The 13,690-nt window shown below is 33.0% G+C and overlaps 1 protein-coding gene and 1 pseudogene across 2 annotated transcripts in view; one reads left to right on the top strand and one right to left on the bottom strand.

The window, feature by feature from the left end:
- The window catches only part of LOC145268366 (protein jagged-1b-like), a 199,711-nt gene that overhangs the window by 154,827 nt on the left and 31,194 nt on the right, over window positions 1-13,690 (bottom strand). The window lies entirely within an intron of this gene.
- LOC145268563 (5S ribosomal RNA) lies at window positions 11,106-11,222 on the top strand (annotated as a pseudogene).

A 13,690-nucleotide genomic window follows, 5' to 3' on the forward strand; every position in this document is an offset into this window, starting at 1 on the left:
TTCCCGTCAGATCAGCAAAGTTAAGCAACGTTGAGCCTGGTCATTACTAAAATGGATGCCCAATTTGGGAAGTCCAGGTGCTGTATGTAGGAGGACGTCGACAACTCCCTGCAAAAAGTTGCAAAAACCTAACGTCGTCCTCTCCCCCAATGGGGATATACATGTGACTGGGGACCACTTCTGAATTTCATACTCTCATGAAACTTCCTCCTTTGGAGGAAGCCGGTTAAACCCTGAATAGGTTGGTGCTGACTGCACACACACACACACACACACACACACACACACACACACACACACACACACACACATATATTAAACAGGCTCCTTCAGTCTTTAACAAACTATGGATACCCACAAAAGGGGTACCTGAGTGTGAAGGTTTGGTGGCAGGAGGTGCACAGTCTCCAACAACACCTCTTCTGAGTCGACATTGTTAAATACCAGTGGCAAGTGAAGTGTATGTACAGGATGACTGGAAACAAATACCGAGATTATATATATATATATATATATATATATATATATATATATATGACTTGTGTGCCATCAACTAGAATCAAAACAAAAGACATACGTGAAGTAGATCGGATGTTACATCGGCCGAAACGTTGTGAGAATAACACTCAAGATGGGGACATTATAGTTCCCAAATAACAGTTTTGTTTCAAAGAAACAAAACGTTTTGTGGACATCTATTCAGAATTTTCATATTCCAATTTTGAAAATGGCCACACTCTCCGGGAATAATCTTAGTGCAAACATCTATCATTATCGTTCCATTGAAAGAATATCCGGTAACCATGGAAACGATGTTGTTTCCAGGAGACAAGACACTGCACATCCATTCTAGTCTGTCTATTCTAGTCGATAGATCTCATTGATTTTAAATAAAGGAAAAAAAATAAAATAAATTCACACATAAATAGTTGAAGCAAGCCTCTGTCGGTCAGGGTCGACCATGGATGAAATATACTTAGATTAGTTGTCTCATCTGTCTGCTTAGCTGGAGCAGAACTGCTTGTGGCTAAAGAGATTAATGCAGGAGCGGCAGACTGTCATAAAGGTCACAAACGTGTGGTTTGTAGCCTTTACCATAACAAACTATTTTCTCTTGTGCATTAATACCCCCTTGCTGACCGATGTAGCCACGCACTATTAATCCTATATGCCCCTTAAGAAACTAAGCCAGCAGGAACTAGCCAGCAGCCAGAGAGGAGTTGATACCAGCAAAGAAGACAGATCTCTCTCTCCTCTCAATCTCGGTCCACTGACTCCCCCCAGGTTATGACTACTGCACTGAAGACCTCCACTGGACAACCTGGGGACACTTCAAGTTTCTGCTTCCCAACATGAGAACATTCTAGAACTTTCTATTCCTTTTCTTTCTGTCACTTGGGACGCAGGCCCACTTCTTTTGAATTAAACCCTTTCGTTATTTTGTTTAAAAAAGAAGTATTGGGTAATTAATCTGTGTTTCAAATTAATTTTTTTAGGTAGGTATGTGCACTCACGCACACTAAAGGTCCTGGATTGTTAGCAATGATGTTCTTTTTTCTGTGTTCGCACAAATAATATTGGATCTAGCTAAATATATAATATATATAAAAATGAGATGCACTTCTATATAGTAGTTCTAACCCTTAGCTGTTGATCTAATGAAAATTGTCGTATGAAAGGAAAAACAAAACCTCTTTTATAACAACAACAAAGGTTTTTTTTTTTTAAGTAGAAGGTAAGTTAGAAAGTGTCAGAGTGAAGTATCTGCAACAACATTTATCAGCTTCCGTTTCCATGTATTCGAACGTTGTTCCTTTCCGTCTTGGACTTAGAAAGAAACATCTTGTAATCAGCTGGGAAGCAGTCACATTATATTGTGTTCCATGGGTAGTTCTTGGAAAGAAACTTTGTTCATGAAAGTTCCGTTCAATTTTAGGTATGCAGAGGAATGAACGTGAATTATTTACAATGGTGGTAGATAGATGAGTTTTCGCTGTGAATAAAACCTTGACAATAAAAACTCGTCTTTCTACAACCAGATGGAAACTATAGATTGAAGCTCAGTCGAGCATCTGCTATGAAAATAACGATAGAGTAGAGAAAGACTAGCAATGTCTCTTCTTTGACAAAGAGGCTGTATGGAAGCGATGAGGAATGTTTCTTGCTAGATTTCGAAGTCAGTTTTGTAATTTGTCAAGAAATGGAAAGAATGCATCTTCGGATGGATCTGGTTCTTAACAAGCAGAGTAATGCGTTAGTCGCGAGGTAATTTGTGAAGGGGTAGAATGATCCAATTAGTTTTCCAGCACTTTAGAAACAGATTTGACGTAAATCTTTCATTTCAGGTCTCGGGTGAAACTTAATTCAATAAGTTTATCAAAGAAAGAGACTTCCTGAAGAAGAGAGATTCGTTCATTTCAAGTTGGGGGAAAAATGAAGATCCGAATTTTGGTGGCGAAAGGAGTGAAAGGTTAGTTTTGACTTGATGTTAAAGTTTCTCCTTTTTTTGTTTTATTTTACTTCAGTCGAAGTTCTCAGAAATCAAGGGGCCCACAACCAGGGACTAACACTTGAACTCTATATGAGATACATAGATATTCGAATGTTCCATTAAAGTTTTTTTATCTTTCAAACAATGAGTTAGTAAAGAAATTGAGAACATAATTTTCCTCTCCCTGATTAACCATTTTCATACGTTGTAGTATATCTTTCGTTTTGGTCTCTTGGTCTTACTGGATTCCAGGACAAGAATTTGTCTAGTCTGGTGGAGTATCCAGCTTCGTGCTGTTACTTTACTTTGCTGAAAAAAAAAGTTTTTTTTTTTTTGGAGGATAGGGAATAAAACTGTTTGCATCAATTCTGTCCAAAATATTTGGGAAAATGTTTTTTGTCTTTTTCATGATAAGTATTCTTTTTTTTTTGCGGGGGGGGGAGTAAAAATTGTACAATAAGGTACCAAGACATCAAAAAAAAAAAAAAAGAAGCTCATTTCCTGTGCCTATAACTAAACAAAACTTCCATGGGCAAAGTTCCTTTCCAAGAACTGCTCATCTATGGAACAAATTTTTGCAGAACTGCTTCCTAGCTGACTGCAACATGATCGTTTGTAAACAAGTTCTTGTAAGTAGTGACACATTGGTAAAAACAAAACAAAACAAAACAAATAAAAATCAACTTTATAGCTAAATATTTAAAAAGAAGTGGAATTAGAATCAGTAATTGTATTGGAATCAGGAGAAATATTGATGTAAGCATGCACTCTACATACAACTGGCAGACATTGCAAGTGATAGATAATTGACCGAGGGAAGATGGCTGGGGGAATAAAGAATTGCTTGCACCCCTTGACAGATATACCGACAAACCTGACAAGCAAAAAAACCCATCCCTTCACTGTAGAGTTCCCTAAATGCCATAAAGCCTTATACTTTAGTAGCATATATATATATATATATATATATATATATATATATATATATACTAGCAAAAGTACCCGTCGTTGACTGGGTTCAAAAACAGCCTACAGAAAATGGACTCTGATCTATGAAAGTATAATGAAAAGGAAGGGTTGTAAAGAGATAGCTTCGAATTTGGGGGTATCAAAACCAAATCAAAATATGATGAATGTAAAAATAAAATAGATAAACCCCATAATTTATTATACCGTACCTGTTCACACTGAAACACTTATCACAATATTCTGTGGATCTATATTAAAAAATCTTGTTAAACTTTGTGACATATTTTCATTCTATGGAGGTCAGGCGTGAACGAACACCCCATAATTTTATTATACCATATTTCTTCAAACTGAAACATAATTATCAAAGTATACTTACGCAGATAGATATGAAAAGTCTTTATTAAAGTTTGTGCCTATTTCCATTCTATGGAGGCCAGGCGCGAACGCAGACCCCACAATTTTATAATACCATCCCTATTTAAGTTAAAACATACTTATCAAAGTATTATTATGTACATCTATACCAAAAACCCTTGTAAACGTTTTTTTTTTCATTTTTAATTTTTTTATTTCCATACTTTGTGGACCAGGCACAAACGCAGACCCCACAATTTTAATGAACCACCGTTCTGCCAGATCAAACATACCTATTCCTGTGTCTCGATACATCTATCATTATATGTGATTAGTTTTCTATAATAGTCAACCATATAGGAGCCTATTCATGACCACACACAGACAGACGTGCAGCTTTATATTATATATATATATATATATATATATATATATATATATATATATATATATATATAAGAGCAAATAGTTAATAAAACATGTTAAAAACACTTTGAAAAAGAATTAAAAACATATTTAATCTGAAAAGGAGGCACTAAATAAGTGGATAGTCCTTAATCCGCGGAGTTTCGAAGAAATACTTTTCTTCTCATCAGAGGGTAGGAATTAGCAAAATGCGGGATCGGATTTCGCATACAAAAGTATTTGATGGAACAGCAAGTAAGTCAAAGATCTTACTTGATAACAAAAAGTGAAGCAGAGGGAATATGGTGAAGAAAAAGGTGATTTCACTTAAATATATATATATATATATATATATATATATATATATATATATATATATATATACGCATAAGCATGAAGAGTCCTAGAGTGGATGAAACGCGGAATATTCAGTGTAGCCCGCATAAGCCTGAAGAGTCCTAGAGTGGATGACACGTGGAATATTCAGTGTAGCTTAATCGCCATATATATTTTATAACTTACTAACCAGCTCTACCTACGTATTGAGCACTTTTGAAGTAAATACTTAAAATTTACGCATAAATTTGTACTTTCGTATATTAATTTTATGTGAGTAAATGAAGTAGTTATATATATATATATATATATATATATATATATATATATATATATTTGACCAGTCAAAAGATATAGTCTGAATAAGAGATGACACTGTTGTAAAAAGAAAAAGTACCTAGACACATGGGTCAAAATGTACCTACAGGGTGGTCAAAAAGTCAGGTAACATGTTAAAGGTAGAAAAAACAATATGATCGATTATAATCTCTATTCGTTTAATATTATTTGTTTAAATATTTGAGTGTAATATATAAACTTTAATTTTAAATCCATGTGTTGTGTCATTTATATTCTTCTTTCTTTTCTAATATCGTTTTTCTTTAAAATGTTACCTGACTTTTTGACCACCCTGTAGTTAAGATTATAATGACCAACTGGCCACACGTTTACTGATTGACAAGCAAGCATAATTCTTTCTTGACTATGTACACAGCCTTTTACTGTGTATACTTCAAGAACAGATGTTATCGGAGGTGAGGAAAATCCCCATCTGGAAGATCTATTACTCCATTTATGCTGCCAGGGAAATTACTTATGAGGAAGTACACACAGAACAACAAGTACAAGTCTTTAGTATTGTAGGTCAAAGGGATTCAAGCATATCCTGATTATGTTTTTCTCAGGTAACTAAACGGTAAAGAAAAGAGCATATCATTATATCACCTGGATCCGGCTGGTGCGATATGGCACACTGGAGGAGGTGGCTATGCGCAAAATATGAAATCTTGTAAACATGTCTGGGATGTTACTTATTATTTATTTGTACTCAAAACAGCGGTGCTAGTGTATTGGAGCAGTAGCCAATCGCTAGCCTTGGAAAATTTACGTCACGTGATATTATTGTAGCCGGTGTAAACTCAATAAACGTCACCTCATCTGATATTTACCAGGTGCTTTCAGTTATAGATATTAAAGAAAAAAAAGTATAAAAAACAATTAAATTGAACTTATAAAAGATAAACAAAACAAAATAAAAGAACCTTTTTTTTTAAACGAACAATATATATATATATATATATATATATATATATATATATATATATATATATATATATATATATGTAATGTGATTTACAATTCAAAATTTAAAAAAAATTTTAAAATTTAAAAATCAAATTTCAATCAAATTAAAAATCAGTTTCATAAGAAGGAACAACAACAAAATCAATTATCTGTACGATCGTTTCGGAAATCCGTGCTTTTTATTGTAGTATACATGAAGTTATGTAGAACAATTATATATAGTTTTTTTGGTAAGCACGGTCTCCTCATCAGCAAATTTAGGAGGATTTTTATTGAATTTAAAAGACAATAATAAAATAAAAAGCTATAGCAAACATCTAAATGACTACTTTAAACACAGTTCCTGATTTCAAAAAAAGAAAAACTAAAAGATTCATCTGCCTTACTTTTAATGCTAGGTTTATTTATGGTGTCTTTTAAATTCAATAAAAATCCTCCTAAATTTGCTGATGAGGAGACCGTGCTTACCAAAAAAACTATATATAATTGTTCTACATAACTTCATGTATACTACAATAAAAGGCACGGATTTCCGAAACGATCGTACAGATAATTGATTTTGTTGTTGTTCCTTCTTATGATACTGATTTTTAATTTGATTGAAATTTGGTTTTTAAATTTAAAATTTTTTTTTAAATTTTTAAAGTTTGAATTGTAAATCACATTACTTAATATTGAATTAGCTCTAGGACATTTAACTATCGAGCTTATTATATATCTAAATTACAACGAGCACTTTCTATTTCCTATATTTTAATTAAACTAGTAATTTCACTGTTACATTAAAATACACTTAGCTCTTTAGACTATTGTTCTAATCTCCTTTAAATTTATATATATATATATATATATATATATATATATATATATATATATATATATATATATATATATATATATATATATAAATCTTTAATTAAATGTAACTTTACTCGATTTAATATGTGTAGTAAAACAATCCCCATTTGAGCAAATTTTCTTAAAAATAACTTTGGCTTGGTTCGTTTTATATCGAAATATCTATAGCCATAACTACTTAAAAAAAAAGCTTATCAAAAACTACTTTTTGATAAGCTTTTTTTGTTTTTTGCACTTTTGCGCCAGTGCGAATGTAACAACTTTTCTGGTTTTCAGTTTGGACATTTAGAGAGTGCATAGCAGGGGAGACAAATTCACTTTCTGGATTAAATTAAAAATCTCACAACAATAAATGCGTGTTTTATTTATTTATTTTTTAAATAGATTTAAGAAAAGTCTAATAACACAAAATACAGTTTTTTTTTTAACGCAAATTAGAATAAAAAAAATGTTTGTAACAAGCCAAAATTCTGAAATTTTCGAATGCGTGTTTTTATTTTTGATCAGAAAGATTTTGTTACACCTTTATTGAATTAAGATAACACAAAATCGAGTTTTCTGTCTTTAATATACGCTTGTCTGACCCTGCTTTGCACCCTTCGAATGTCCCAACTGAAAACCAAAAGTTGTACTTTCACACTAGTGCACAAGTCTCGCTTTTTTTTTTTTTTTTTTTGCATGAAATGAACCGTGTGTTATTTGATAAATTAAAAAAAAAAAAATAATGTTTTAATTTTTTTTCCTATAAGTGATTTTTTAAAAATATTTTTACAGCTTTTGATTTTATTGATCTGAAAAGACTTTTTCATCTGTGGGCTTTGAAGCATATCTCTATCAAAAGAACTGATTTTTTAAATTTAGAAATAAAATATGTATTTTCGTTTTTTTTGTTCTTTTTTTTTTATATTGGTTCCTTTTATCTTTCAACATTTTTATTTGGTATTATTATACAAACACCGTGACAGCGTTAGGGTTAGGGTTAGGATTAGGGTTAGGGTTAGGGTTAGGGTTAGGGTTGAGGTTTAGGGTTAGGGTTAGGGTTAGGGTTAGGTTTAGGGTTAGGGTTAGGGTTAGGGTTAGGGGTTAGGGTTAGGGTTAGGGGTAGGGTTAATTCGCTGTCACGGTGTTTGTATAGTTTTACCTTTTATTTTATTGATATGAAAAGTCTGCGCAGTTTTTGATCCGTGCGTTTTTTGAAGTACCCCCTCCCCTCACCAAAAGATCCGAGTTTTTAAATTTAGAAATGAAACTATTTTTTAAAAGGTTTATTTTAATATACAAATGAAATCAAGTAATGTTAGATTTAATTAAATATATTTTTATATCGCTCGTTGAAAAAAATATTATTTTAGATTTTTTTTTTGTAATGAATTTATTTATCAAACTTTTATGATTTTAATTTGATTGTTTTCTGGGTTTTTTTTCTTTAAATCTATTGATGAAAGCGCGCGGTGATTTCAGACAAGATGACTTTTCTTTGGAGTTTTACACCGCCAACAATGATATCACCTGACATAATTTTTCCAGGCCAGAACTTCGGTACCACTCAATTACACCAGCACCTTCATGATTACAGAACAAATACGACATTATCCCTTCCCACAAAGGAGGGTATAATACCTAGGAGGATTACCCCACCTGCTTAAAAACGAAGGAAGTAATTCATGGGAGGACGTTTTTATGACAACAGAATCGATACTACATTACTCCATTAAGAGAGAATACAATAATAAATCGTTTTTTTTTTTCCTTCATTTAAAAACGCATAGTAATAGGATATTTTTTTGATTCCTTGACATTTTGGCTAAAAAACAAAACAAAAAACAACAACAAAAAACAAAACAAAAACAAAAAGAAATAGATTTGGGAATTTTAAGTAGGACAACGTCCTGAAGTAAATATAGTATTATAGTAATTGAGGATTCTAGCTAGGAATAGCATAGATGAATCTTAGGTAAAGGGACGATAATGACCATAGAGTAACTCCCCATTTTCAATTTTTGCCCTAGGCGTCTTCTAAATTGCATTTATCTTCGAAGAGCACCAATCATTCTCCAAAATCCATACCCCATATAGATCCCATTCCCGTTTAGAGATTGACCTGTTTATTTTCGGTTCTGAATAAACAGAAAAACAGTGGGCAGTCTTTTATTTAGAAAGGGTTGGCAGAGTTTTACTAACAGGGTTTCGATTTTCTTTCTTCCACTTCTGATTATCCTCTAATAAATTTTTGTTTATATAACTATATTCATCTATCTACTATTTATTAATATCTTTCACTGATTACATCTTCCATACATTAATAATCACTGTTCCCTTCCGATTCGAATCTTTCTTTCCAGACAATTCGATTGACTGTTCAGAATCACTTTTCAGAATGACAGATTAGATTTGATGAACCTTAACAAAATTCAATACAACAAAAATAAATTTTGTAAACTACTTTCTTCTAAGGATAACAGCCATTCTTTGAAACTCCATGTAATAAGGAAAATTTTAACTTTTAAGCTTGTATTCTTTGTCGAATAATAAATTGTTATAAATTCTAATTTACAGAGTTTAAATTGAATTTTTTTATATCATTGCTCTATATTGAATATTGAGCTTTTTCATCTGGTTAAGATTATTCTATGAATATTAGTATCAATGTTATATTCGATTTAAGTTTACATTTATTCAATTAAATTAAGATTTGTTTATTCAATTTGTAAACTTGAATTATTTTTAAAATTTCTCCATCTCTCTCCGCACACACACACACACACACACACACACACACACACACACACACACACACACACACACACACACACACACACATTCAAAAACTATGCAGTCTAAAAAGTTTGCGTCTTTAATTGTTATTCCCCTATATTTTCTGATCAAAAGCGGAGGATCGCTTGAAATATCAAATAAAATATTAAATATCAAAAACAATAATTTATATGCTTCATACACCCTCATGACCTTGAAATTATAATCGCTAGTAATCATTCCAACACCAAATGTATTTAGTTCATAGTATTTTATTCATATGCTAATGTAGTATGACTAACACATGTTTCGTTGAATAGCGGAATTCACCAAACAGAGACAGATATGTGTTCCTTGAAAAAAACCTAAAAAAACTGTGGTGCCAAAAAGAAAGTCCACACTTGTAATTTTTTCAAAAACTGCAAATTTAAGCTAAATTGATTGTATCTGCTTAAACAACCTATACCTCATTTGATTCACCTTTTATTCCTCTATAATTTTACCTGTTCATATTTGACTTTTAATTAAAGTATCCTAGTGTTCACGTCAATTTAAAAAATTAACTTCAAATCGAGAAGGCAAAAAGAAACTCTGCAAAATTGAAAATGTAATGTTAAGACATTAATGCAACACAAATATAACAGGAACACAATGAACTAGTTAATATTTAGTTGCATAGCCCTTCTGCAATTTGACAGTCTGCAATCTTTTGGGAATTCCTTTAATTAGACTGCACCAATACTTGGAGGAAAGGGCATCCACTTCTTTCTAATTTTTGTCCAAATTTCTTCCAAATTTGAAATTTTATCATTGCATAGCTGTTGCTTGATGTAATGCCATACATTTTCGATAGGATTGAGGTCTGGAAATTGTGCAAGCCAATCCAAACACAATATCATGCTCTTCAAGGAATCTCTTGAAGTTGCCAGCTGTGTGAATGGGAACATTAATCTGCATGAAGATGGGATTATCATCTAAATTCCGGCCAAAATAGGGTAAAAAATGCTGAGTTCACATATTAATGTACTAGGTCAAATTAATTCAACTTGCAAGCGAATTATAGGCCCTGGACCATTGGCACTAATAACGCCCTACACCAAAACTGAAACTCCACCACTTTGCAGTGTTGAGACTGTGCACCTAGAATTAAATTCTTCACCCTTCCTTCACTGGACGTACTGCTTACCATCACTGCCTAGCCTATTGAACTTGCTTTCGTCGCTAAAAATCACTTTTGACCAATACTAAGAGTCATGATCTTCATTACATCTGATGAAGTCCAGATGGCACTTTCTGTTCTTTACAGAAACCATTGGCTTGCATCTTGCAACACAGCCTTGCAAATTAAATTCCTTTAATCTGTCTTTAACTGTAGAAAGAGAGCACTTTTAACAAGATTACGCTGTTGTTGGATTTGGGGAGCCGTTTCAAATCTGTTTCTGAGGCTGTGGATCTTGATAGCATTGTCTTCCCTGTAAGAAGTAAGTCTAGAACGCCATATTTAAGGGCATTATGAACACTGCTGGTGTTTTGGTGCTTTTGTATAGTCATTCATACCGTTTCAATCTGCGTCCGATTTCTCGATTGGATAAACCAGAAAGGTAAAGATTAATGATCTGACGATTACTAAGCATACGGCATAATCACGTTGACACACCGGTTCCCACTGGATCATCGAAGTTAAGCAACGTTGAGCCTGGTCAGTACTAAATGGGTGACCATTTGGGACTTTCAGGTGCTGTATGTGCTCTCCGCTTATCTCGGCATTGTTTCCAGTCGTCCTGGTCTTCTCCTTTTTACTGGACCCAAACAGTGTCGATTCAGGAGAGGTGTGGTTAGGGATTGCACGACCCTTGCCTCACAATTACACGCGCAACTGCCCCTGTAGGGGTATCCTTTGTCTTTTGAGACTGAACGGAGGCATCGCCAATTACTAAGAGAAATTCGAGGCATATGGACTAAATGTTACGTTGTATAACCTGGAACAACAACAACTATGATTAGAAATGCTTTGTTGCATAAAAGGTGGATATTTTAAGCTGGTTTTAAGCTCATTTGTTGCCTTCTCGATTTAAAGTTAATTTTTTAAATTGACGTGAACACAAGGATACTTCAATTAAAAATTGAATATAAACAGGTAAAATTATAGAGGAATAAAAGGCCAATCAAATGAGGTATAGGTTGTTTAAACAGTTACATTCAATTTACCTAAAATTTGCGGTTTTTGAAAAAAAATGACAAGTGCAGACTTTCTTTTTGCTGCCATTGTATATTTCCCCCAAACCTCTAGCCTTGATGGAGAGGAGACTAAAACTTGCTGCTATGGTTTCAAATGATCTGAAATAACAGCAAAGGAGACTTGATCTCAAATATTTCTCATATGTTATATCTCCCCTCTTTTGGAAATAGGATCCAGTATCAAATAATCCTTATACACTGTGAAATTTACTTTATGTATGAAAACCAAAAAGAGGAGATATAACATATGAGAAATATTTGGAATCAAGTTTCCTCTTGCTGTTATTTCAGATCATTTGAAATCATAGCAGCAAGTTTTAGTCTCTCTTCCGTCAAGGCCAGGAGTTTTGGGGAAATAGATATTTTGTGGCTGGAAAAATTGCCAAAAATAGGCTCTGGATGATGGATGATCCCTTTAACGTGCGACCTTATGAGCAAATGTCACATAGCCCACTACACAATTCAGATCATTACCTTTCCAACGAGCCTTCATTTGTTAAATTCTGATCAACAGTCACTAAGGTTTGGAACTTATAAAAGTGCCAAAAAAGTGGTATATCTATGGATACTGGTAGCCAAATTAAATATTGAAAAGCTTATATCTTTGGTTCTATGAGACAAAACTACACAAAAATTTGCAGGCTTTTTGTAGATTATAATACTATTTTATTGTTAAAACATTATGACAATTGGTAAAAAATACTATATTTTAAGACCAATAAAATATGCCCAAATTTGCCTACATTTGTATATATATATAGTGTCCTGCAAGCCAGCTTCAGTTTTGCTGTTTTGGTTGTCTCCCTTGTAGCCTTGGCAGACCACTAATATATATATATATATATATATATATATATATATATATATATATATATATAATTATTTGTTTAACATAAGGATTTATATGTCGCTACACATTCATGAACATATTTCATGAATATGTAGAAACATATAAATGGGTATGTAAAATAAGAAAGAAAAAAAGCAAATAAATCATACGGAAATACATATATAAATAAAACAATCTGAAATTAAAGAAAATAGGATACAAAAATTAGTTTAAATCCGGATTGAAAAACTTCAAGGTGTTCAAAAGGGGGGGGAGAGAGAGAGAGAGAGAGAGAGAGAGAGAGAGAGAGAGAGAGAGAGAGAGAGAGAGATTACTATATATATACAGCATTACAAACTGTTATGTTATTTATTAGCATACGCCTTTCTAATATTAATATAGATTTGATAGGTGAAAAAAACGTTTGAATTTATTCATTTATATTTTGTTTTAATTTTTTATATATAGATTAGTATATGCCAGCTTAATATTGATTATTATGATTTTATAATTATAATCCTTATATTTATTATATCAATATACTATCAACCACGGGAGGAGTCTATCAGGCTCATGCACGCAATGTAATGATGTATGGAAGTGAAACCTGGCCAGTGTGGCTTGAGGACATGCGTTGCATAGAGAGAAATAATATGAGAATAATGTAATTAATGTGTAATGTAAATGTTAAAGACTGACTTAGATCTGATGACCTCAGAGAAAAATTACACCCGAATAGTAAAGGGAAATGTGTGCAGAAGTTGAAGGGTAGGATAATGTTGAAAGATTTGATAAGAATTTTGAGGGCAGTTGAAATAATAGGGTGAGTTGAAGGCCAAGGAAAACATGGGAGGAAGTATTAAGGATGGACTTAAGAGAAAGAGGAGGAAATAAAGACCTGGCCAGAGATAGTCTAGTTTTGAAGTCAGTTTCTTAAAGCCTTCCAACACATGCCAGTATGTAAAAGGCAACAGTATTCCATCCTTGGACGTACTTGGCTTGGAATACTGTTGCCATATCTGGGCAGGAGCTGCTAAAAACAGCCTATACTGCCTTGCCAGAGTACAAAATAGACTTTGTGGCTTAGTGGGGGATGCCCTTTTCTTTACCCTGCAACCTCTCTCCCACAGAAGAGACGTTGCGAGCCT

Source organism: Euprymna scolopes, chromosome 43 (genome assembly GCF_053919585.1).
Source record: "Euprymna scolopes isolate OS-2025 chromosome 43, ASM5391958v1, whole genome shotgun sequence".
NCBI classification, from domain to species: domain Eukaryota; kingdom Metazoa; phylum Mollusca; class Cephalopoda; order Sepiida; family Sepiolidae; genus Euprymna; species Euprymna scolopes.